The sequence below is a fragment of the Serinus canaria genome, chromosome 14 (genome assembly GCF_022539315.1).
Source record: "Serinus canaria isolate serCan28SL12 chromosome 14, serCan2020, whole genome shotgun sequence".
NCBI lineage: Eukaryota > Metazoa > Chordata > Aves > Passeriformes > Fringillidae > Serinus > Serinus canaria.
In genome coordinates this window covers 5,997,796-6,024,247 of record NC_066328.1, presented here as the reverse complement: position 1 = coordinate 6,024,247, position 26,452 = coordinate 5,997,796, and the positions used below count along the sequence as shown (strand labels likewise).

Sequence of the window (26,452 nt, the reverse complement as noted above, 5' to 3'; positions counted from 1 at the left end):
TGGTGATTTTTTAGGTACTTTAGTGAAATAGTTGCAGATGTTTGCATTACTTGTCATTTTCACCTCATTATAGGTATAGCTGGAATCGCTTTGTTTTAGCTCATTTGAGAGGCACAAAACTGTGCTGCTCCTGTGCAAGCCAGAGCTCTAAGTAGCCCTGTGATCAGAGCCCTCCCAGACTCCTGGCTCTGGAGCATTTATGCTCCCTTATCTGTATGTGACTTAGATGTCAAATTTCCTCCACGCATCCTCCAGCTTTGCCAAATGTCTCCATGGCGCAGGGATTCTCTAAAGGGCCAAGAAGGTTCAAAAGCCACACTTAACTTTTGTTCTATGTGTAAGTGTGCTTCAACTCCTAATGCTTTCAGCATTGTTTGATACAGTAGAAATTTGTTGTAATTTGTTTTTTATTGTAGAATCTTTTCTGGAGGTCATAACTCATGGAATGTACTCATTAATTCATGTGTCTGCCATATGCATACGTAGATTTCTGTCCAGCCTGTTTAGTTGGCTTGTAAAAGCAGTTCTGTATTTCATTGTAGAAAATTGTAAATTTAAGATTTTCTATCATAGCAACCCTTCATTACCCCCCTTACTGATGGCTGATGTGTATGGCACTATGTGTCTGAGCGTGATATTCATGTTGGCTTTGTTACTGTTTGGAAGATTAAACCACAGGTTAATAAATACTTTAGTGCAAAAATAGCAGTGTTCATATAACTGCTCTTTCAGGTCTAGACACAGTAGCTTGCACTACTACATAGTCTGTTGCACACAATATTTCCAGCTTCTGACTCATTTAAAGAAGCAATTGAATCTGATTTCTTCCTTTCTAGCTGTATGAAGGTCCCTATGGGAAGAATAACCTTCAGATATTCTAATTTTTATTTTGAGCTGCAATAGAAATGTAACGCTGACCTCCGTGCAAATCTGTGTTTACTTGTCCATATCCATAAAGCCAATCTATTTGTACTTTTTAGAAAGTCTTGCACATCCATAAGATTTTTAGACCTAGAATGTAATCTGTGGTAGTACCTTTTGCACATTCTGCAATTACACATTCTGTAATCAGTGGTGTTAAATGTTCAAAAATGTGCCTGAGATTGGTCCTGCTGAGGAGAATGAAGTGTGTGGATACAATATCCCGTGTTTTTCCTCCTCAGGAGGCAGTGCTGTGCCAGCCTGAGGTGGTTGGGATAGAGCCTGCTGGTTTAGACATTGCTATTCCTGTGCTGGCATGGCTGGGAGTGCTTGCTGCTTTCAGCTGGGTCTTGGAACCCAGAGGAGCATTATATTAATGATGTGAGCTTTGCTTTCTTGCTCTCTTTCTCCCACTCCTTTTTCTAAAGGGTTTTCCTGGCAACATATTTTCCTGGAGGTGATTATATTATTCCTCATTCTCTTGTCCACATAAGTTTATCCCTCTTGATTCAGTCAAGGAAAACATCCAGAAATTCATGGATGAATTTCTGGAATACTGCAAGAGTAGACTTGAACTGTCACTCTTCTGGAGCTCAAGGGAAGGGATATTTAGTTTAATTTTCCAAAGTAGAAGGAATATAGTTTTGAAAAGATTAGGAATTTTGTAACTAATGAGCAGGTTGTAGAAAATAGAAGACTTCTAGAATTTGCTTGATTTTTTTCATGCAGTTTAGGTGTGGGTAAATTCCTGATGTTTTAGTCTGCTTAAACTTACAGCTGCAGCTGAGCTGAGGATGCAGGGTTGGTTTCCACACCCCACTTATTTAGGACAGAGGAATGTTCGGCTTCACTTCAGTTCTTTGCAGTAAGCTAAATATTTTCATCTCAAAGGTGCTGTTTTCTTTCTCTCAGACTGTTTTTACAGTTTTACCTTGAAAATAAAAATCTTTAAGTATCTTTGTTTTGAGCAACAGCATCTTAAAACTGCTAGTAAATCCCTGTTGTAGATCACCCATGCAATCACTCCAAACTATTGCCTGCCTGTGGCAGACTACAGCACAGCAGACTCCTGGGCTGTGAAAGTAGGACACAAGACCTTCAGCATGATTTTCAGCTTCCAGAAACTCCTGGTGGCATCTTTGGAAATTTTTTTCCCGAGAACATTCTCAAATACAAAATTAAAAATTATTCCTTTTAAGCTATAAATTAATTATAGGCCATTACAAAATACATAGCAAGTTTCTGCCAATTAGGATTATCCAGAGAATGTACCTGAATGTCTAAAATTATGCAGTGTACAGAACAAAAGGGCTTTGATATGATGTCAAACACATTTTTTTGTGTTTCATCTAGTAATTATTTTTGAGGATGCTTAGATTACTTGAATAGACAGTTCATTAGTGTGTTTTGTCACTTATTTGAACTAACAATTTAATTTGAAGAATTTATCAATTTTTTTTTTTTTTTTGCTTGGAAGACTCTGGGATAGATCTGCCTACATGGTGATGGTAAAAAAGGGCTTTGTATGGATGCACAGAAAGAATTTGCAGACTGTAGCTTTTATTTTTTACAAATCTGTGGTCATCTGGTTTGTGTGTACTCTTTCCCTTCCCCTCTTCCCTCCTCCTTCCTCCTTTGCATCTACTCTTCCCTGGAGCTATGAAGTTGTGTGGATTTTACTGAGAGTGCCCAGCCTGGATTGTCTCCACACCATCTGTCACCATATTGTTTGTTTAAATCCTTGAGATATTTTCTTCTGTACTTCACTGAAATAAATACATAAAGCTGCAGCAGCATCATTGGCTATTTATATTAGATTTAGACTTAATGTCCTTAGGAGAAAACCCCTGTGCTTGCAGTTGAGGTGCATGAGCTGGAGGCACAGTTGGTAAAGCTGCACGTGGTTCAGTTCCCTGCGTGCTGAGCTCCAGTTCTGCAGAGTGCTCAGTGGATCAGCCCAGGCCCCTCTGGCTTCTCAGGGGACACCCAGCCCTGCAGGGACACTGCTGCTCAGGGGTTATGCTCTGGCTCCCCACTCTTTCAAGGAAAATGTTTTGTGCCCTTTGGGAAATGCAGGATGTATCTTCCCCTGTCCTGAGCCTTGACAGTCTGGGTCAGGGAAAAGATGGGACTCACAGGCCCTGTGAAACCAGAACTGGAAATAAGACTGGTTAGTTAGAAGGGGGAATGTTTTGGAGAGAAATTGAAGAAATGTAATATAAAAGCTGAACAACCCAGAGCAAAAAGAGTTTTGCTGATATGCAAATGTGATATTCCAAGTTGCTGATGGGGTTGGTTGATGCTCAGCTGCTGTAAGTTTGATATGCAGTTATCATTGTCTCCTTTCCTTACAGCAGTTTTTTCTGTACATTCCATGCACATTTTATAGCCACCTTTCAGCTCAACAAAAATGCCTCAGTATCTGGGGGGAGGAGGAGGTTCCAGGTGTATAAGTTGTCTCTTATTTGGGGAAGAGCAAAATTCCTCTGCAGAAAGGTCTGTGCTTTCTGGGCTCCTGGGCTGAGGGGTAAATGGGGTTCCCTGATCAACCTTTGTGAATGATTTAAACCTCTTGAAAAAGGAACCATTTCTAGTCCAAACTTGTGACTGAGATTTTATTTGCATACTGATTCTTTCAGCTCCACTTGCAGATTAAAGAAATAATTCATGAATGTACATATGTAGATGGCTTGTATAATCCACTTCTTTTCTGTTCTCCTCTTCAACAGCTACAGAGACTGAACTAAATTTAGGAGATCCAGCAACATATCTGAGATCAGACTGGCCATAAACTTCCAGAGCATGGCAGTAACTCCATTTGGTTGTACATTGGTCAATCTTGTACATTGGTCAATCTTAAGATGAACATGTTTTTCAGTGGGCAAATTCAAAGCAGAGGTACATTTCCTTCTGGCTGTAACACACTGAGAAACACATTAAAGGGGTCTGGATGAGATTTGACTAAAACATTGTAATATTCTGCATACAGCTCCAAATCAATCTCCATTTCTTTTGTACAACTTCTTATGTTTCACATTTGGGTGTGACCAGACCTGAGAAATCGAGGTCTGTGTTTTTTGGCATACATGTAGGCTCTTCTGCCTGCTTTCTCCTGGATTTCCTTGCTGAAGGTGGAGAAGGAAGGGTGAGAGAAAAACAGGTGGTAATCTTCATGCTTTGAATATTTTTCAATGATTTACCTGCTCCTTGGGTGGGGCCTGCAGGGGGTGGTGCTTTGGTGTGCTGCCTTGGCTAACAGAAGTGTGAGTTCCCAGTAGGATCACATCCAGCCATCCTGGGGTTGCTTGGGTTTTTTTCAGATCAAGCCCTCTCAGCCTTGTGCATCCCTTGATTAGGGTTTTGAGTAAGCTTTCTTGGAGAGGTGCTTCATTACCACATGACTCCTCAGTCAGTGTTTTGGGCTTCCTGTCTCCATCATAGGTTTGGGAAAGTAATTTCCTTCTAGGCTTTTAATGAAGATAGGCTGAACCATTTCCTTGTCACAAGTTCCTTGCTGCAGCGTGACTGAGAGCTCCAGTGCTGGTCTTGCTCCATGGCCTCTGCTCAGTGTTTGTGGCTATTTATAACCTGCCTTTTGTGCACATTGCAGCAAGATATTTCTATAAACATGTTTCATTCAAAGCATTGCTGAGTGGAAAGCTGCTTATCTTCTCCTTTGTTTTTTTTTTTTTTCTCTTTTCTTGACAGTGATGGTTTGTTTTTAGTGTCCTAACTTTTGGTTCAAGATTTTTGTAACTTTATTGATGGAAAGTTTTGTGCTGAGCAGTTTGCCTTTCCATGTGACTAAATTAGCAATAGGACTGCTTTGTTTTCACTGCATTGATTTTGTGTCTAGTGGAAACACACTGTGTATGCAGAACTACTATGAAAAAAGAAAGAGCAGGGATTTTATAGCCACCTTTCAGCTCAACAAAATTTGCAACACAATTACGTATGACAGAAAATAGAATTAAGGTAATCTCTTCTAAGTAACAAGTTGCTTTTAGGAGTTACAGACACATATAATTACCAGACAAATTGCATGTTATTTTTTGTGTGTGAGGCTAATTAAGAGTTCTGAGTAAATTGTGTTGATACAGGCATCAGAGCTTATGAAGTACCTAATTGGGATGAGATAAGGCTTGTGAATTCATCATGAGAAAACAAATGCCAGAATTATGAATTATGTGTCTGCATTCTAGTCAAGTACCATTTAGGATGGTCTGGTTTATTTTCAGCAGTCACATTATTTTTGTAGGAAACGAGCTAACCCTGTTCTTTATTTTGTGTTGATCTGTTTTGCCATCCCCTCCTCTCTATCTGTATTTAACTACTGTTATCTGCCAAAAGGCTGGCATTTCCTTTGGTGGAACCCAGGTTCCAGAGGAAGATGTGCGTGGCTCAGCTGCTTAGCCTGTGAAACTTTAAGCTCTGCCCCATAACTGTGTAGCAGCAAGCTGGTACAGAAGTTGTAAAAAGAAATATTTGCTTTCATCCCTTGCTCTTAGACTGGATTTTCCTTACCCAGTCCATTGTCTGCCAACTTTCTTCTCCCAAGAGCTGCTTCCAAACCCCTTCCTCTGCTGGAGCCTTCAGCTGCAGCCCATCCATTTGCTATTCCACTTCATACTTGACTGTCATGCTAGTTAGGATGGCTTTTTATTTTCATTTACTGCCTTAATTTATTTCTAGCAGAAGCAAGGGTGGGTAGGAGGGAATACAGCTCTCTGCTTAAAATTCTGTATCCCTGAATTTTGGGAATTCTGGGACTCTTTCAGTGTACACAGAGCACAGAAGCCAGTTGCTAAAATCGTCTTAATTGGAGCAAATAAAAATTCTCTGGGGTCCCAAGAACAAAGTAAAAATTACAAATTTAAGCCAAACCTCTTCCTATTTAATAAGCAGGAAACAAAGGAAAGGAGCATAAACTGAGCCAGGTGAGCTAGGGCAGTGTTGGTGAGAAACTGAGATGGTGATAAAGCAGAAATAAAAATTACTGATGGAAGTGATCTTTTGTGAAAAAAACAGTATGAGAAAACCAGAATTACTCAAAATTCTGAACAGTTTCCATCTCTTACCTTTTCAGGGTTCCTGACCTTGGGATTTTGGGCAATCCTTTTCAGTCCTAAGTCATTCCTTCTGCTTTCATTGACTACTTTACATACTTGTACTGGGAGGTTCTTGCTTTTCCTGTTGCAATGTGGGGAGTCTGGGCTGGAGTTAACCAAGTGGAAATTGATGTATTGGAGTGTCTGCTTGTATCCATTCTAACGTAATGTAAAATTTCCCTACTGCTCTTGTTTTTTTCCTTTAGTATAACCTCTGAGACAGGGAGTCTGTTACAGGCTTTCCTGAAATAAAATCTTCCCCTTCTTTTGCTGTGCACTTGGCTGGCTCCTGATGCTGTTCTGTGTAAGCATTCATTTCTATAAAGATGGAAAGAGTGTTCACTAATTCTCTGATTTGTAGTAATATTAGTACATTTTCTATGCATCTGTATTCACTCTGTTCAGGTGCTTTCTGGGAGTGCCTAATACCTGGCATTTTTTAGGAACTGGAGTCTCAAAATATATTCATAATTCCCTTTTATAATTTAATTCAGTTCTGAATTTTGCATCTCCCATTAGGGACTTTAGAATACTTGTGGCAAGGACAGACTGACAGGAAAAATAGGAAAGCAAATTTCTTCACACTGTCTTAGGTGATTGCTAATTTTGCAGTCTGCCCTGTATGTGAGTGTTGTGTTACTACTTTAGAAATACCATTCTGAGGCTCAGGTTCACTGGCACTCGGAACCAAATTGTTATTACGTGCACCGAACAAATTCTGGATCCTGAATGACACAAATCCTGATGTTGTCTAACATCTGGTTGGATCATGAGGCTGGAAATGAGCAGTGTCTGCAGAGAACAGAGCTCAGGGAAGAGCCAGGCAAGGACAGCCTTGGCTCTTTGTGGGGTGACCTTACTTGTGGAGGGGAAAATACAAATTACATGATCCCCTCCACACTTTGGGTTAGATAAAGACAAAAATGATCTTCATAGCCATTTCCAGATATACTTATCCTGTCATTTTCACCAGTCTTAACAACTGCAAAAATAATGTCACACCTTTTCTAACCTTTCTCAAGTGTTAGGCTTGCAATCTCTCACGTTCCTGTTGCTCTTTACTATCCACCACTATTTTATAGTGTAAGAGTAGCTGAAATATTTCCAATGATCAGTGAAAAATGACACTAAATAGATGACTTAGGACAGGTGCAAATAATAAAAGAAAAATCATGTTACAATATCCTGAGCTGTTGCTCAGTATCTTCTCACTATATACAGATATTTTTACTACATACACTCACTATATACAGAGATTTTTTAAGAGATAAAAACACATTGCATGATCTCTGAATAAAAATTTAAATGAATGTGTTGGAAGTTTGTGGCCCCAGCTGTCACCTGCAGTGTGTGTGTGTCTTTACTGGTCATTGAAAGCCTTACCAATCTTTAGTGTCCTTGTTTAAATTGTTTAAAGTTATTCTTTGGCTCCTTCCCGGTATGGGATGACTGGCTTAAGACAAGCTGGGTTTTGGTTTATCTTTTTTACAGTATGAGGCAGAGATCTTTGAATAGGGAGAGATTTCAGGCAAGAATAAAGTGTGACAGTCCAGCTCAGCAATCCTTATTCCAGTGTAGGTCCTATTGATTTGTTAAACTGCACTGCAGCCCTCGGTGGACACTGCCTGAAAGAAGTGGAAAACTTAGGCTAAAATAAGAATGAACTTTGCACATTTCCAACACTCTACTGCATTTTTTTAACTGTAAAAAGTAGGTTATAGGCATGCAAAACCTTGGTTTTAAATAAGTTATGCAGAAAAAGCTCTCTAGGTCAGCAAAGACATTTCTAAAAGCTGAGGAACAAACTGCCATGAGGAAAAGATATACAAGTCCACATGGAAAGCAAAAATCTTGCTTGTGGGATCCTGACTTTGGTGTGATTGATTTCATTGGAAAGTAAAGGACGAAGAGCAAGTGCAAGTAAGCAAATGCTTTAAATAGTTACTCCTTTAATGCTTATTTAATTGCTTTTCCTGAACATTTCAATGCTGCCATGTAAAGAGACAATGAAGGGGGTTTTTCCTTTCTAATGAAGGGCTTAATATGTTCTTTATGTAACAGCCATAAAGATGCAGCCTTAGTCTTGTAATATCTTGTAATATGAGATAGAAAGGCCAAGCATGCAATAGACTTAAAGCATTTTCTGCTTAGAAGAGCAATCTCTAGCTGGAGGAATGATTTGGTTTGCTGAGGGCTGCACTTGGGGTGTTCTCTCTAATGATATTCTGGATTGCCAGTGAAATGCCCTGTTGACAAGCTGGTTGGTTTAATTTGAGTTAAACCTGATTATTGTTAACTAACTTATTTAAACTTCATTTTGATAGCTAGGTTTCTGCCTTACTGGGTCATTTTGAGGTTTCATTTGCATATTCCACCCAGTTAAAATTCTGGTAGCTTTTCTAATTCAGCTCAGATGGTGGAATATTTTCCTTCTTAACAAGCATTCTAGTTTGTATTAAAAAAAATTTCTCCTTCCCTTAGTTTCTTTTTAAATCAAGTATGTACAGTAAGCTTGGCTCCCTATTGAGCTGGCTTAATCATTTGTTTTTTCCATCTGCAGAGAGCCAGTTCCCAAAGTAACTTCAAAGAGCCTTGCCTGAGTAAAAGCTTCCAGCTTGGGAGCAACAAAGATTACAGAAATATGCTTATGCAACTGCTTGAAACCTCTGGCTATCTCTGACATGGAGAATACAACTGAATATTTCCCTCTATTATTCTGTGACTGTAGACCTTAAATATTTGTAACTGAGAGTTTTGCTGCCACTTTGCTTTTGCCTCCCCTGGTGACTGCACAGTGTGATGTGTTACACAAGTGCACCGACGTGGCATTTGTAGGCTCAAGGGGATCACTGGTGTTCTGGGTCTTGAAGTGATCTCTCATGTAACTCCAACAAAAAAACAGCCACAAAATCCAGCCTGGATGTAAATTGTCTATAGACAAGGCTGAAGACTGGCAGCAGCAGCAAATGCAGACTATTTGTAATATTTTAGATGGGTGCAGGCTTTAATCAAATGATGAAGAGGCTTCAAGTGAAATGGCTCTTGGGAGAGTGGTAACCTCCCTTCCTTCATTTTGAAAATTTCCTATGTTGACATGTGCAATCTCTCACTTTGCTGAGAATAGTCAATCCCTGCCCAATACAGGTAGATATGGGATGCATATTTTATATCTAATGTGTATGTATGTTTTTGAGGGCAGTAGCAAACTTAAAGTAGTTAAAATTGCCAGTGTTTGTGAGAATCTGCTTCATATTAAGGTCAATATAAGTAATTGTCTTTATTTCTGTGGTCTTCCTCACTAGTGACTGTTCCTTATTCATGACATTCCAGTCCAGTGGTTGTCATCATCACTTTAGAGAAAAGCTGATTTTTTTTCTTTTTTTTTCCTTTTTTTTTTTTTTTTGACACAACTATCTGAAAATCAGTGTGTCTGGGATTTGTCCCAAATTAATTTCCTGTGGAGAGAAGAGTTATGAGTTTGGTCTCAGTGTGACGACTCTTTTGGATTATAATATCTGTCAGTGGAAATGCACTACTTTGGTTTTAACTGAAGCTATTTCAGATCTTAATTTTTGGCTTAATCAAATCCTTAGCACAAGCAAATCTAATTCTGGCATACTATTTCAATTGCACAGACTTTCATTTCTGACTAAGGATTGGAAGGATTAACCCAGATTTTAGCAGTTCTCTCCATGTCTGGGTGGATAGGATTAAAATCTGTGCTGCTCACTGTGGCTTTTTATTCTAGTTTTTGATTAGTTATGTCTGTTGACCAGGGTGGGAAATTTTCTGAGGTTAAGACTACAGCTAAAAGAAGTGTGGGGAATTCACTGGATTGCATTGTATTTTGATTAAAAATACAGCCCAGACATACTTTGCCTATTTACAGCACCACAATTTATAGTTTAGTATATTCTAGATAAATTTTGTAGTTTGAAGTATTAATGTATATAAATTTATCATCTTTTGGCCGTATAAATACATATTTTAGGAAAAAATAATTGGGTTAAACAGGAGTGGCATTAACAGGACCCAGCTGTAACATCTTGTTAAGGACTGGCTGAATGCAGCAGAAGTTTTTGGGCCAGAAGCTGGAAGGATGCTCCTGTATCTAATTTCTATCAGTGCAGCTCTTAGAAATAGAGAAATTTCTGGAATACTGTCTGCAATTAGTCTCCCACCTTCTAAAAAGCCCTGATCCTGTAATGAGCTTAGAAATTTGGTACTTCAGTGACCAGGGAATGAAAGTCTCACCTCCAAGGAGATGAGGCCAGTTGGTTTTGTTTAATCTAGTAAAAAGGAGCCTGGGAGGAGGATATGGTGGCTGGATGCAGGAAGAAGAAAAAATGATTAAACAATGTAAAATAAGTCAGACAACTGAAACTTGGGTGGGAAATTGAAAGTGGTGAATAGTATTTAGATGGAAAATGAAGAAGCTCAGGAATGGCAAGAAGCTGGCTGGTGTTATGATGGAAACTGGTCAGTGAAGATGGATGAGCATGTTTTTTCAATTCTACATTCTTCTTTACATTTACAGAAATCCTGAGATTGAAAGAACCATGCAACAGTATAATAACACTGCCTCCAAATCCAGTCAGGCTTATATAAATGTTAGATTTGGTAAAGGTGAATTGGGAGGAGTAAGATCCTGATGTGCTCCTTATCAGACAGGGAGCACAAGGACTCTGCTCATCAGCCTTGGAAAGAGACTGGCCTTGGGATCCTTGTTGGAATATGGCAAACTATCTTCTAAAAATTTTTAAGCATCATCTCCTAGAAAAGAACATAACATTTCCCCAGAAGTTAGAAGTATCTTTACCTTTTTATGTGAAGCTGGAGAACTCGACTTTTCTTTGGGTATTTCTGCCTTTTTGTATTTTGCTCTTTTGTGCCTCAGGCAGCGACAGAATTCTCAAGAGAGATGTGATGAAGATGTACTCTCCACTTGGAAAAACGATGCTGTTTGCTGCTTGTCATCCTGGTGTGTTAGGGAAGAGGAGAGCCCCTACCAGCCCTGGGGCTGCGGGGTTGGGAGGTTGCAATATCCATCACAGAACCCTTGTGTGTTCTGCGGTTTGGTCTCAGCCTAAGCTGGCAGTAATGATGTCTGCATGTCAGACATGCTGTGCAGTGCTTTATAGGACCTAAATTGTGGGCAGAGTTGCAGCTGGAAACACAAAACATTGCAGGTTTTCCATGTCTGTGCTGGACGTTTGCTGCCATTGCGTGATGATATTTCTGCCTGTAAATAATCAGGTGTTCTGGACCAACCAGCTGGTTTTGACACTGGAAAATATCTTGATGATGAATATTCTGACTCTCATTTAAAACTTTGTTTCATGGACTAAAATATTTTTTTTGTTATATTTTTTTCTTTTGCTCTGGAGAAAGAGTTTGTAATGATTGCCATGACATGCAGGGAAATGAACCATGGGCTAATACATATACAGTGAATATAAAGAGGTGATGATAATGTGATTATTGTGAGTAATCTAGTCAAGGGGGTAGAAATTGCTGTATTATATAGCAATTAGTACAATGATATTTTCTTTTCACTACTGTCCTGAGGAAAGGATGATTTCAGGAGTCTGTTCACAGAGCTTGAAGAGTCTTCAGCTATGAAGGGTTCTTCAGAGACATCACACTTTATCTGGCCTTGTTGAGCAATTGGAAATGAGTGTCACTATCACTGAGAATTTGGTTTTATTATTGAATAGCTATTAAGAAAGGCTACAGAAGGCAATGCTGTCCAGAATCTATAATTTTGTGCAGTTTCAAGCTGTGGGAGGATGGATTCTCAGTACCTGGGTGAAGCTGTCAGGTCAGCAGACCATTAGGAAAGGGAGACTAAAACCTTAGTTATGCTGCATTATTTTCTTGCCATTTTCTGTGGCTATGTTTAAAGAACTGAAATAATGCCCTTGCAAGAACAGAATAGTCTTCCTAAAACACTTTATTGAAGTGGGCAAAATTTTTTTTCTGATGATTTGCTATGGCTGGAGAGGAAGGTTAAAATGATGTGTTAATGAATGCTACATATGGTCTACAACACATGGTTAGACCTGTTTGTGTTTTTTCCTCCAATAAAGTTTGAACAGCAAATTGGATAAAATTCTGTTTCAAAATGACCAAGCCTATTTCTTCCCTGAAGCAATTCACACTTTTCCCAGACTTCATTAATACTGGAATTCTAATCTCTTTAGCTCTTACAGCGGTTTCATTTTCAGGGACCTTCGTAGGCCAATTATTTTGTTAAAATATGCTTATTAATGAAAATATGTTACCTTGTAGAAAGGAAAGGCCAATGCAGATTAAAAAAAAAAGTGCTTCAGAATTTTCAAAGCCCTTCTAGCTGTGCTTTTGGGAGAGCAGAAGAAATAAAATTAGAATAGCATACTTTTTTTTAGTGTTTTGAGTGGTTTTGTTATGACCTTTTTTTTTTTTTTTTTTAGGTGGGACTGATTTAAAAGGGATAAAAGGGATCCATCTGTTTCCTTCTACTTAGGTCATTGAACAAGGAAGTATGAGGTGCTGGAAAAAGTTAGTGTAGCTTTGTGAGTCGCTTGCCAGGCACCAGTTTCTTTTTGAAGCACATGCCTTAACCTCTGAGTTGGCAAAGGCATTGTCACTCAGTGCTTCTGTTTTCACTGGTTTGATGATGAGAACATGGACAGAGTCAGGAAATAAAATTGTGTTGCCAGCACAGCCAAAACTCCTGGAGCTGCTTCCATGTCCACCAACAAAGCCACGCTTGCATTTGTTCTCCTCTTGTTTCTTTTATCAACTGAGGTTTCAATTTCTGATTTTGAGAGGACCACCATCTACTTTCAGCTTTATGTTCATCAAGTCAGCTGTGTCTTGAGTCCCCTGATCCCTCCCCTGTGCTGCCTCTGTCTCTCTGCTCTAGACCTACTTTGCTGGGAGAGCTTTGCAAAAGTATTTGGAGTTTAAGTTGTCTCTTCCATCCTTCTTGCTCTTTTGCTGCATCTGATCTAGTCTGACGGGCACACAGAAGCCCTCAGGGCCAGGTGAGTTGCCTGTGGTTTTCCTCTGCTTTAAAAGTGAGAGTTGGCCTCCTGCCTCAGTTTCGTTGGAAATGCCTTGGAATGGCAGCTGTGCTTTGTCTGCTGTTTTGCACAGAAAACTTGCAGAATGTGCCCTGTGTTTTTTCCAAAGGGAAGATCAACATGCTGCATAGAGAGCAAAATGTTAAGAAACATCTAGAAAATCAGCAAATGAGCAGTCTGATCTTTTATGTTCAGTGGTGCTTTTGAAAAAAACCTCCATGCATTCGTAATTGCTATAATTTTAGTCCAAGTTAAACATGATCTCAAAATCAGACCCTGATTTTCAAAGCTGGCTGTTCTCATGTAAGCCTGTAAGCTTATCAGTAACTGTCTGAATGGATATTCAGTATAATTTGTAGTCCTTAAAGGACTGCCATACAATACAAGGCAGATACAAGTGTGTAAAGAGCTCTTGCTCATATATGAACAATTGATATGTCAGTTACTTTCTTTAGTGTCATCTTCTATTGAAGTATTTATTTTCTGCTCTTTAAGGGGTGATTAATGAGCTTGTGAGTGATAAATTTACTCAAAGAGTGGTGCTGGTGATATCGAGGCATTTCTCTGATGGAGGAATTTGAAAGGTTGCAGGTGTGACTCCTAGAGAAGGGTTATGTGGGGCAGGTTCCTTCACTCCTCCAGGTAACTAGGAGGTCTGAAGTTCAGGCTGGGACTTTGTCCAGGGGATGGTCAATCTGCTTTTCCAAACTTCATCTGTGGTTTGGGAATTACAGCAGTTTTTACTTTATCATTGTTTCAGACATGGATGGCTGAACCGTGCTGCAGTGTTACCTTATTCCTGTACTCTGCTCAGACACAGCTTTGTGTATCCTGGTAATGTTTTAGGGTTGAAACAGCAGACATTAGCAGACACCTACATTTGGAAGGAGAGACTAGCTTAAGAGTTATGACAAAATGGAGCAGAGGATGCTATTACTCAGGCTGTCAGAAAAATAGTTCTCTAAATTACATGATTTTAGTCTTTACAGGGGATGAGGGGAAAAGAATAAATGACCCAACATATTCCCACTCTGGCACTTACTCCCATTTTCTCCTAGTCCAGTGAACAGTCTGTTATTTACCCTACCAGGTATATGAAAATCTGTATTTTCCTCTGGCATGTTGCCATGTTGATTAAAATCCCACTGATCTTGTGCTCTTTGGGAGCTGCCTTGAAGTTTAAAGTTAAGAACTGTGAACTGTCTTCCACTGCTAAAAGTCTATCAGGTAAATAAGCTGTAAATCCCAAATGAAAACAAATGCCCTAATAGGATACTGGGCTTGAATATTAATTTTGTTACCAACTATTCCCAGTAGACTTGTAATCTACTGGCTGTTCAAGTAACCTGGTTTTCAGGCCTGAATTATCAGTATGGCAACAAGTACCTATGAAATAATGTGTGGGTAATGAAATACTCTCTTTCTCTAACTTTTATTGGCCTTTCATTGAGGATAATGCACTTTTGTGTTTATTTCTCCTTAGCATAATTCATCATGTACACACTTGCTTGTGCATTGACAAGAAACTTAAAAAATGTATTTTCTCTGCAGGGATACACTTTGCTAGGGTAGATCAGTTAAGCTGAGGTATATGCTGAAATGTACTGAAATGATACCAGTATGGGTGTAAGCTGCTTAGGAAGTGCTTGCATGGTCCTCTGTGAAAGAACCCTGGATGTTGCATTAATCCCCTGCAAGTTAAATTGGAGCTGTGCATGTCATTCAGTAAAGCAGAAAGTACCTGGAATCTTGAATGATGCTTTCCTTTTTAAATAATTTATTCCTTTTATTTAGTAAGAGTATTCATCTCTGTGCCACTGGCCTATGAAAGACTAGAAATAAATCCCATTCCAGATCTCCAGTTATTATCCTTGCATAATACCAGTTTGCCAAATTGTTTGGGGAAGTTACACAAGTATCTTGTGTCACACAAAGTAACATCAATCGGAAAATTTTGCATGCTGGTTCCCAGTCCAGTGCAACAGCAATCACATCACTAGGTCTCATTCTGCTCTTTAGTTTGAGAAGGGTGAGCAGAGCACAGGACAACCACTGGGCAAAACCCAGTGTGGGGACAGATCACTGTGCTTTGAAATCTGAAACAAAGCAAACAGCCTGGGAAGGAGGCTTAACAAGCTCAAGCTGGCTGAGGCAGCAGTGGATGTGTGTGAAACTGAAAAGCAAACAGAGCTGTTTGTGTGCTGGCCATGCTGTTCAAGGAGACAAAATTTGTGTTCCATTTGGGAATAATAACAGAGGGTGTCTGTAGAAGAAAGACAAAACTGAGAATTTTTGCTGTGTGCCAGTGTAAGTAAGTCCTGCAAGTGCTACTGAATGAGTTGGTTTTAGCCCAGAAATATGTATCTTGTTGCCTCTTTTTATTGTATGTATTATTTTTCCCCTTAAACTTGCTATTTGTTATTAATGTCAAATAATATTAATAACATCAGAGTTAAGATGGCAGCATTGGTGATACTATGGGAAAATATTTGGTTATGGGGGAAAAATGGATATGTGATGTATTGTATAGGGAGAAAAAACACGGACATTTATTATATGCATAAATGCATTTTCTGGTTATCACATGAATAGTGTTATAATTGGCAAGAGAAATATGTTTTATATGGTTCATGCTATGAAATCCATTATTTAATGTAGCTGCATGGTATATACAAGTGAGCTGCAACTTAAGCAGTGCTTCCCATTTTAAGGATATTTTCTTCTGGTTCATGGTAAAAGGTGAAAACAGACAATGCCTACATAAAAGAACAATCAACAGCTACTTACCAAAGTAAACAGGGATCTCAACTGATATCACTCCTGTTTGTGTACTTGTGGCAGGAAATTTAGATCTTTACAAAAGATTGTTCTTGTCTGGGATGCCCTTGAAGTGGTAGCTACAGTTAACTGTCCCTCTCTTGGAATATAGGATAATTTCTTTCTTAAAGGAAAGCAGAACAGTGCTTTGTTTAAAGTTAACTGATAGCTTGCCTCTTCCAAATTGTGAATAATGTCAGGATCCCCATCTTGGCATGCACTGCTGAGCTATTTTCAGGAAAGTGCAAATAAAAGCTGTAATTCCTCCTGGCACATCAGGGGTGTGATGGAGGTGTCTGGCAGCATTTCAGTAAAACAATTAGTTTAGTGGAAAGGATTCCCTCTAGGCATGACTGTCAGTCAAATTATAAATAGAGGGTGAGAACTTACTACCCAGCCTTGGGACCTCCTGGACAGCAAGTTCCAAGCCAGCCAGCACAGGTGATATGTAATGCTTGTCCCAAGGTTTTTGGATTTACAGCTTAAACACTGACAGGCAAGGGGCTTGAAAATGAGATGTGTTACAGTCTGTGAGACGAGGCAGAACTTCAGATGTTTCAGGGTTTGACATTTGTAACAAGGAATGTGGCAAGGGAAGGCAGCTGAGATGTGGCTCAATTTTGGGAAGAATTCTAGAATGGAACTATTTATTAAACATAAGTTTTAGAAGGAGATTTGAAACTCCATTTGGCTCTGGTTGCACAGTAGCACAGTGACATGATGATTCATTTGCTTTGTATAAGTGGACAATTGTCACTTGCACCTCCCCAGCTCACTCTAGGGAATGGAACCAATGACACAGAAACAGGTACTTGATGCTTCCTTGAAAACAAGTGACCAGGGACATTACAGCACCTGGCCAGTGGAAATTTGGTTTCAAAGGTTTCATAATAAAGCGTTCTTCTGCAAGCAGAGTGAAATTTACTTTCTCTAACTTTTATTTCTGGCAATTCAAGTTGGTGAGATGTCAAAAGCACTCGTTACAGTGACATTAATGGTGACAGTTCCTTCAGAGTGATTGCCTTCTTTTATCAGAGAACACAGGCAGGGCTGGTCTGCACGGAGCTTGCCTTGAGGGCACAAGCTGCTCTTTATACTGCGGATGGGTATCTGGAACTTTCGTTGCTTAATTATTTAAAATATGTAACAAAAACAGGTGAGGACTATTATATTCCTAACTGAACTTGTGAAACGTAATATGAGAAGAACATAATATGAGAGTCCATCCTTTTATTATTTTGTATATGGGAGCTGGCTTTTTAGATAGGATGTATGGAACAGGGCATGACAATGTTGGGGTATTATTTTCTTCTTTTTGTCTTATAGTGACTTTCCTTAAAATACTTCTGCATTTCTTGTTGCAGCATTAGAAATGTTTTTATTTTCCCTGCAAAACGTAGAGCCTTAGGGCTCTGTACTGCACCGGATTCCTCTGCCAAGGCACATCAAAGTGGGGAAAATTCCAGTATTATTCCCTTATGGTTAGAGTCCACCTTCCTCTCCAGTGCTAAGTTTTGCTTAGGTTCTGGTAGTGCCCTACCTCACAGTTACACCATAAGGCTGCTCTTGGAGAGCTAATTTGGGCAAGGGGTCTCCTCCAATTGACTCCCATTTTACCCATCATTTTACCCTCCTGCTCCCTCCTCCCAGGAGCTCCAGTGACAGCTCTTGCTGGTGGAGATCTCCTGCAGCAACATCTCCAAAATTCAAGCTGATCTTCATGACTATGTAAATAATTGGTTAAAGCTGCAAGGTCCCAAATCCAGAATAGAACATGCTGTTTCATTCCAGGCAGTTACCCGTGGATTGTGGAATATTTAGCTGATGGCTTGAAGACAGATTTTGTGAAAAAGCTCCTGCATCCTTTAGCTCTCTGCTGGAGATTACTGGGCGAGATTGCTTTAAGCGTGTTGAGTTCAAGCGTTTTACATAACGGGGAGCAGAGGGAGGGCACGCAAGCAACAGAAAGTAAAACTTTGGTTGCAGCTTTTCCTGGTTCCTGTTTCTTAAGGATTTTCAATGTTTTTTTTTTTTAATTCAGGAACACATTTTGGAGCAATGTGTCTGTGGTATATGGGACAATTTCTCTGGGCTGTTTACTGTTTTTTGTGTGTTAAGATATGTAAATGAATCTTCCTTTTGCCATGTGCAGTTACCCTGAAGATTAGCCAGACTTAGTGAGGCTGTTCTGACTGTTCTGTGCCAGGTGTAGGGTTTAATTTTTAATGTGAATTCAGAACTTAGGTAAAAGTAGTTTTAGTTTTTCTTTCCACTAGTCCATGCTATAAATCTTCCTAGCTGTGTTGTGTGCTATCCAGCCCGCTTTCTCCACTGTTATCTGTTTGCAAATTTGGTTAAATGCTGGAATAAAGCAAAAAGGTTATGTGCAGTCAAGGCTGGTTTTTGTAAGGTATGTGGGTTTCTTTTCAGACTTTCAAGGTATTGGATAGTGTATGTGCTAATGTTTGCTTTCAAGTGGAGGGAGTGGATTCTGCAAAAAATAACTGATGCTTTTAGTTCAGACGAGGAGCTGTTGATTTAAAAAACATCTTTCCTGTGTCGTGTTTAACGTACATCCTCTGTACTTAAAAAATTGAAATAGAAATTGAGGATATGGAAGAAGTACATCAAGAATAACTCAACACTGGGGATCAATTATAGGTTTATTTTAAAAGAGGGGTTTTAAAATTGAAAATGGATGTTACTTTACACTTCATGTCAAAACTTAATGCCTTACTTCATATAAACTGTTTTTGTAGGAATAAATCCCATTTATTTGATGTTTTTAATAACTTTGGTTTCCTTTATGCTATTATTAATGTTCATGCATAACTGCACCACCAAAGAGATAACAAGTGAAACTGGAGGCTCCAGTAGTCATTTGGGAGATGACTTAAGCTGTGGCATCAACATAATAGTTGGATATATTTGCTAGAATGATCCGTAGTGGTTGGAAGTTGCAATTTAGAAGTGAGACCTGCACTTCCTAATGATCCCTCTGAGATGAGAAATTTTGATTATTTGAACTTCTGAATATTCAGGAAGATGTGTAATACCATTTTACATCTGCTTGAACTAAAGGATAACTGTTGGTAGGTGTGATGCTAACCATAAAACACCTTACAAAAATTGAAATCTGGGACTTGGCTTCAATATTTTGAAGGAGATGAATTTTTGGTGCAAAAGAGTTCCCTTTGCAAGGGGATGTTTTGCCTCCTTTTCTGTGCTGGAGGTGAACAAGACGAACCCCCTGGTTTGCTACATTGAGGACCCAGTTTGGAGCCAATTCATTTGCAGACTGCCCGAGGTGTGTGAACGTGGCTGAGCAGTGCTGTGCCTGTGGCTCCTGCTTCTAAAGATGATGACTTAGTAGCCATCATTTCTCTGCTGCATGTGTGAGGCTTCCAGCTGCAGACTGCAGGGGCTGTCAGAACTGCTTGTCTCATGGAAAAACAAAAGTGGTCTCCAGCAGGAACATCTGACAGTCTGTCTCTATGAAGTTTTTCCTACTACAGCTGTAGCTGCTCAGGATGCTTCAGAGCCATGGGGTGATGGTCCTGGGCAGTTGATCCAGTATGTGGGTCTATCCATAAGCTTAAATAAGACCAGAATGGAAGTCTCCAGGTGTGGGACCTGTACTGGTACTGGGCACAGGCACCAGTTATTCATGTTGGAATCCCAATGGCAGCAGCCCTGGGGTGTGTGTTGGGGCAGGAGCTCAGTCTCTGTCACAGGGCAGCTGCAAGGGAAGAGCTTGTTGATCTGTTTATACCAGCTCTTGAGGTTGTTTCTAAAACTCTGTGATTCATTACTTCATCAGATCCATACCCTCAGGAATTCTCTTGTGTGGGAGTGTGCAGAATAACCTTGGGAGGAATTGCCAAGGTTTTTCCTTTTTGGTCTGTTTAGAGGAATGCAATAAGAAAAAAAGGACTTGTAATTGTGATGACAATTATGACTGCTGGTTTTCTTCAGAATTTAGCACCAGTAAAGTGCATCTCTTATATAGGGCAAGCTATGAGTTGTGAAATGACAATGCAGCTTTGGTTGTTCTAGGTCAGCATTGATGTGCATTGGATTTCAGGATCTATCAATGTCAGTCTGCCACATCATTTATATTTGGGTTTATTTTTAGTTTTTCTAGTTGAGTAGACTTCGAGTTTCTGGAGGTGCTATAGACTCCAAGTGCCCAGGAGACAGAATTTCAGCAGTTGCAGTCTTGTGCCTCACTAAAGTAAATCTTCCTTGGCAGAGTGTCGTGACTGTATCAAATGCTTCTGCTCAGAATTTGTTGCTATGAATGTTCTTTTGTCCTAAGATCACAAAGGCTGTTCCTACAGAATATTACAACTTGCTGTGTGGTGCAGGCTACGTGTGGATGTCCCACTGACAGAGTAAGATTGCTCCTGAATGATGCCTGAGTGCAGGGGTTTTGTTCTGGAGGGGTTAACTCACTGAGTAAGCATCCCTAAATGCTCAGTTAGTGGGATGCTTGCCAGATGAGGCCATGGATCCAAACAATAAAATAACAAACTCAAGAGGTCAAATGTGTCCATGCCAATGTAAATCACAAGTACCATGGATCCAAGCTGGATTTCCTATCCAAACCTGGGACACACCTGGTTCTCCAGTGTTATATCCATTCTGCACATGCTTGGTTGCACAATCCCTGCTTAAAAACTTCCTGGCAACCTTGCAGGGGGAATGACTTTTCACTTTGTGAGGGTGGGTGGGAGACAAGACAGCTCAAAGAGCTGTGGGGGTTTTGGATTGGGTTTATTCTTCAAGCTGTTTTGGTGTGTGTGACAGCCTTGGCAGCTGTCTGTGGCAGCCCTGCTGAGGCAGAAGCCAGCCCAGGGAATGCTCTGTGTGAGCTGCAGTGACCCTCCCTGGACACTGGCTCTGGGAAAGGGAGGAGAAAACCCCACTGCAAAGTTTTTGGGAGACTGGGCAATGCAAAATTGGAGGAATGTCTGCCAATGGTTGGGACTGAGACTCTTTTGGCCTGGGGTAGCGACCAGAGCTGAGTAGTATTGCTGTCTGTGACAGGATTGTTGTTTTAGGCAGGTCACACAGTAGAATTATATGTACATTAACAATGAAGGAGAAGAGGGATGAAATTGTTTGGCTTTTTAAAAAAATAATTCCTGGACTTCTGAGCAAATGCTTTTCTTCAGTCAGATCCACAGCAGTTCATGCCTAGAGTAGGTTTTTTTTCCCCAGCTCATCTGTAGTTCTCCTCAGTGCACCTTTTCCCATGAGAGGAGGGAGAGCAGCTTGCTGCTGCAGGAGGAGAGCATCTGTGAATAACTTCTAGTCATGTTCCATTCTGAAAAATCAATACAGCTGGGAGACTTCAATTGGAGGCAGTATGCTTGTTTTCATCTACAGCTCACATGAAACCTAAAATTTATGTGCATATTTCTCACAGAATCTCCCATCTGTTACCTTAGAACATGTTTTCATATGTATAAATAAGCTTAATTTGCAGTTAGGAGAACATAAAAAATTATCCATAGGCTCTGTAGGAATCTCAGGGGTTGCCTTCTGCAGTAATGTGGTGAAATGAAGACTGTCCAAGAATTTGTATTAATGATACAAGAAGGATCAACTTAGGTTGAGATTTTGTTTTACAATTTAAATCAAGAAAGGTATTTTTAAGAACATCTTGGTAACTTTTTCTTTTGCTGAGAATTTGGAACTAGTGCAAACTTATCTTCCTTGTCTAGGACCTTAGTTCAAATACATATTCCACTACTATAATTATGCTTTTCACATGTAATTTACATTAGAGTTGAAGAGGGTCCATAGCTTTAAAGGACTATGCAATTTCTCATAAGATCTTCAAGTTTTACAGACTCCAAGCCAGTATCACATAGCATGCAGGAGAAATCACCTCCCTTCAGTCAGCCTTCTCTCACAAAGCTTTCCTGCAGTTTCTTAAAATATTCTCTCAGTGTTCTTGTGTTAAATATCAGAGACTACTGACCAATAGCCAGAGGTCTGTAATATTCAACTGGAGGGCAGGAAAGTGAATTGGGAACTAATTCTATTTGTACTTCAGAAGTGGTCATCAACTCCAGGCTGGGGGCAGAGATGGGTGGACTTGTAGAACACTCTCAGTGCCAATCTGCTTTGTATAATCCTCTTGGCTGGGAAGTTGGAGCCTTCCTGGAGAGAAAGTCTTGAGTGGTAGATTGAAAGCCTTGTCTAGGATCAAGCAGGAACTGAATCCTGGTAGGACACAGAAATGATATCTAATTCAAATAAATTCACCTGAGCTGAAGAAACAGGAAGAGAAAGGAGAAACTATCTGGCTGCAGAAATAGCACAGTGTGGAACACTTAGAGGAAGGTTGCTGCTTGAAACCTGTCACTGAAGGGTTTTGCAGTAACAGTCCTCAAAGCCTCTTCTGTTCCATTTGCATGGCTCAAAAACATCTTGTCTATAAAAAAACCCCGTTTTTCTCTGTTATTTAACAACAGCAGGTAGTATTTTCTCAAGTGGTGCCCCAGTAAAGAAGAGACCCTGGTTTGCTCACTGCTCTGACTGGGACTGTGCTAGGCAAGCCTCTAACTGTACTGGCAGCATCCCAAATGTGGCAGTGCCCACACCTGCCCTTGTCTGAGCTAGAAACAAGTTCATTTTGAGAACCTACTGGGATTCAGAAATAGTGGCCCATTTTGCTTGAGAGAGCAAGTAAAGAATGTTAATGTGCAGTGAATTTGTCAAAAAGCATTAATAGGAAAAGAGTGTGTGTCGGGAAGCAATTAAACCTGAGCTGATGGAGGAAGCTCACTGTACTGTGAGATTACCTACCCAATATGCTTAGACAAACAAAATGTGCATTGTGAATAGCATTTAATGCCTTAGCTGTGACCTTAAGTGATATTTTAAAGGGGTATTTATTGATACTCATGTATTTGCACAAGTTAGTCCTGAGTGGGCTTTGAAAGCTTTAAGAACGAGTAGAGGACCAACACAAACCAGGTTGAAAAGGTCTTTTTCCAATATATCACTGAATTCATGGGGCCTTGTTATGTAATGAGTGATCTAGATTAAAGTTGCTGACATTCAAATAAAGGCACCCAGTGAGAAAATCCCAGCAGTTCTCTCACTGGTTCTTCTCACACTTCTAGCATTTATTTTACACTTTCTTGAACAGATGAGATCGAGCTCTCTCACAGTGCTTTCTTTACTCTATAAAAAAGTGTGAAGCAGCCTTCTGCAGAGAAATGGGATAGAGTCAGTAGAGGTTCTCTGACACATTCTCAGTCTTCTCAATTTTCGTGACTCTACAACAAGAATGCCCAAGGCCTGTTTTCATAGATGCAAGCTATACATTGTAATTTTAATTAAAGTAATGGTTGCTGGTAGATGAAATACACAAGCAACTTTAAATATATCACTGTTGGCTAAACATCCATCAAAATTGCCACCTGGTCCTGTCCAATTTGTCACTGAAGGTAGGGAAAAAGCTCTGAAGACTGCTAACCTTGAGGCTGCTACAACATGTATGGAACCCAGGGTGATTCTGATGATTTGCTCCTTAAACTCTCTGTAGGATTCTGCAGTATAAATTGGACATTAGGTGATGGCAAAATGGCCAGGGATGAAAAGCATATCCATTATCTCAAGAAACCTTTAAAGCTAATTTTAATTCTGTTCTTTTGGGGACAACTATCTGGATAGGAAATAGCTCTAGATATGTCAGATATAATTTTTTATTGAGATCCTTGAAATACTTTTCTTTTTCTCTCAACTTCTGTGTAAAAATAGACAGGAAAGTAAGCCAAGTAATTTTCATCTGAACTCAATTCCTTATGTTTGAGTTTTCAGTGCAAAATTTCAGCGTGATCCTTTGAAGAGAGTGTTGGGCTACTGTACTTGTGCAATGACTGAGGAAAAGGAGTTGCTGACAGACTCATCTTTATAGCAAAGGAGCTTATGAAAGTCTGTGTCGGAAATTAGTTTAGATCTTGGCTGTAAATAGAAACTGTATTTTTCAAGTGAGATTTTGTTTGTTTCTGCCCTTTGCTCTCTACTTTTGAATAAGACATAAGTCAAGCATTAATCCACTTCTGCTTCTGAGTTATGGCAATAAAAGAATAAGGGGTTAACTTGAGTGATCCAAGGAAAATGATTTATCTTTCTATTAGGTCTGCTGCTAAAGGTAGTTTATTGTATTAGATCACCTCAGCTGGTGCACATAAGGTTCTAATTCCTGTCTACAAACCTCACCAGTGATGCTTAACTGCAGCCATAGAACATGGCTTAATCAGCTCAGTAAATACTGCAGCCAGTCTGAAATTTGCTGGATCCTGTGTGTTTAGGTACAAATGCATTTGGGAATGTGGTGAATAAGTCTCACTTGTCCAGTGATATTCTCCAGAACCTGGCTGTATCCAGAGAAACAGAATACCCCAGTGTCTGGATCTTGGTAATACCAGCCATTTTTCTCATAAATCCTGTATGAAGAAAAGATCTTTTCATGCTTCTTGGAAGCCTTTCTTTTCCTTCTGTCTTGCCATGCATGCTTATAATCTGTTCTAGTCTTTGTCCCCTAGGCTGGCTTCGTACTTGCCAATTCACATATCTGCACTATGAAGGAAAGAGATCTTGAAATCAAGTAAGCCTCAGTACTATAAATTTAGGGTCTAACTGATATTTGCAGTTCCTTTGGTTAATTTTCTGGTGCTTTAATTAAGAATTCATGTTCCCTGAACAGCTATTGAAGAGCTGAAAGCCATTCAGTGGACCTCAGTCGGACTTGGTGCAGTGTCTAGCTAGCAAATATAACCACTTAAACTAGATGTTGAAAATGGTGATGTCAATATCCTTCTTCCCTGACCCATTTCATTAGATAATGTACATATTAGTTCTACTTTGTATTGTGAGTTAAACTTTTAATTCTGTAACTGCATTTAAATGCAAACCAATTCTTTTCAAATTCAAGTCCTGAAATGATGTTTTTCCAATCCAAATATCATGGTAAAATATATTCTCCCAGAGGCTCGGTACAGTGTGAAAATGTGCGAATAATGGATACATGTGCAGTGTACATCTTCCTACCAGATGGTAGTGTTCAAATTTATAGTGTTGCATAATTGCTTTAGAAGAGGCTGAATGAATTAGCTTAATTTTAAAATTTCTTTTGTAAATGTTGAAGGATTTTTCTTGCAATGTGTGATGCTAGTTCATTTCCAGTTTTGCCACAGCACTGATCTAGACCACAGACACCTGAGTTAAAATACAACATCCTATCTGTTGCCAGATGGAAGGCAAACAGTTTTTGTGATTTTTAAAGAACAAGTTTAACTATTGATTCTGGCATATCAGTGAAATAATAATAAATAATAATAAATACCAATGCAATGTGAGACAATGCATTGGTACTAGGAATGATTTTGGTTGATTATTATTAGAAAGCTTGGAAAACTTCTTTTCCTTGCTGCTTCCTTCAGATTTCTGTTAGGACATTTCTTGAGTGTCCAAGCTGTGGTCTTGCACACACGTAGTTGTTATTTAGCTCCTTGTAGTGTGTATATTTCCTAGTGATTCAGAAATTACTGTGGAAGCTGAGTGATGTTTGTTACTGTTGGCTCAGGATGCTATCTTAATGAAACATACAGTCCTTCAAATTGTGCTAAACAAATTTAGAGAAATTCTCATGTTTTTTTAACATTGTGTTAAATGCAAAGAAAACCAGTAAAGCTGTCTGGGAGAAAATGCTTGTAAAGTGTGCTGGGTGAGTCACTTTGTGCAAGCAGATGTCTTCACTGGTTAAAATGAAGACCACTTGTAAAACATACATTTAGGGATGAATTATCAGGCTTCTGCTAATTGTGACCTTGGACAGAATTCTGTACATGACTAAAAATCCATTTACAAATATAATCTGTGCATGATTTCACCTTAAGGGCAGCTTAACTTGGAGGAGGAAGGAAGCAAACCTGAAACACTTACGGTAAAATCAAAAGCTTTGTTTTGATTTTCTTTGAAGCTGTATCTACTGTTTTCTAGTGGAGTAGAATGGAATAAAATCCTATTTTATCACCTGTTCCTGCCCCCCATTTAATTCACTTTTGGTTTTGATAAGAACAGTTGGATCCCTGTGAGTCTGTGGGATCTGATGGGATTCATCCAAGAGTACTCAAGGAGCTGGCTGAGGCCTCAATGGATTTTGAAAGGTCTCAGGGATCTGGAGAGGTACCAGTTTACTAGAAGCTGACTAATGTCCAAATTTTCAAAAAGGGCAAGAGAGATGGTCCAGGCTACAGGCCTGATGATCTCACTCTGATGCCTGATGAAAGTACAGAGATGATCATTCTGGGAGTTATTGAAAAACGTCCAAAAGACAGCGCAGTCATCTGTGACAGCAAGCACAGGTTCATGAGGGGGAAGTCCTGCTTGACAAATTTCATTTCCTTTTCTAACAAGGTAACTCATCTAGTTGATCAAGGGAAACCAGTTGATGTAATCTTTCTGGGTTTTGGGAAAGCTTTTGTCACTGTCTCTCTCAGGATGTTTTTGGACCTG

At 39.6% G+C, this 26,452-nt stretch overlaps 1 protein-coding gene across 2 annotated transcripts in view; it reads left to right on the top strand.

The window, feature by feature from the left end:
• Positions 1-26,452, top strand: part of GRIN2A (glutamate ionotropic receptor NMDA type subunit 2A) — a 157,422-nt gene that overhangs the window by 7,498 nt on the left and 123,472 nt on the right. The gene's annotated exons all lie outside the window — the stretch shown is intronic.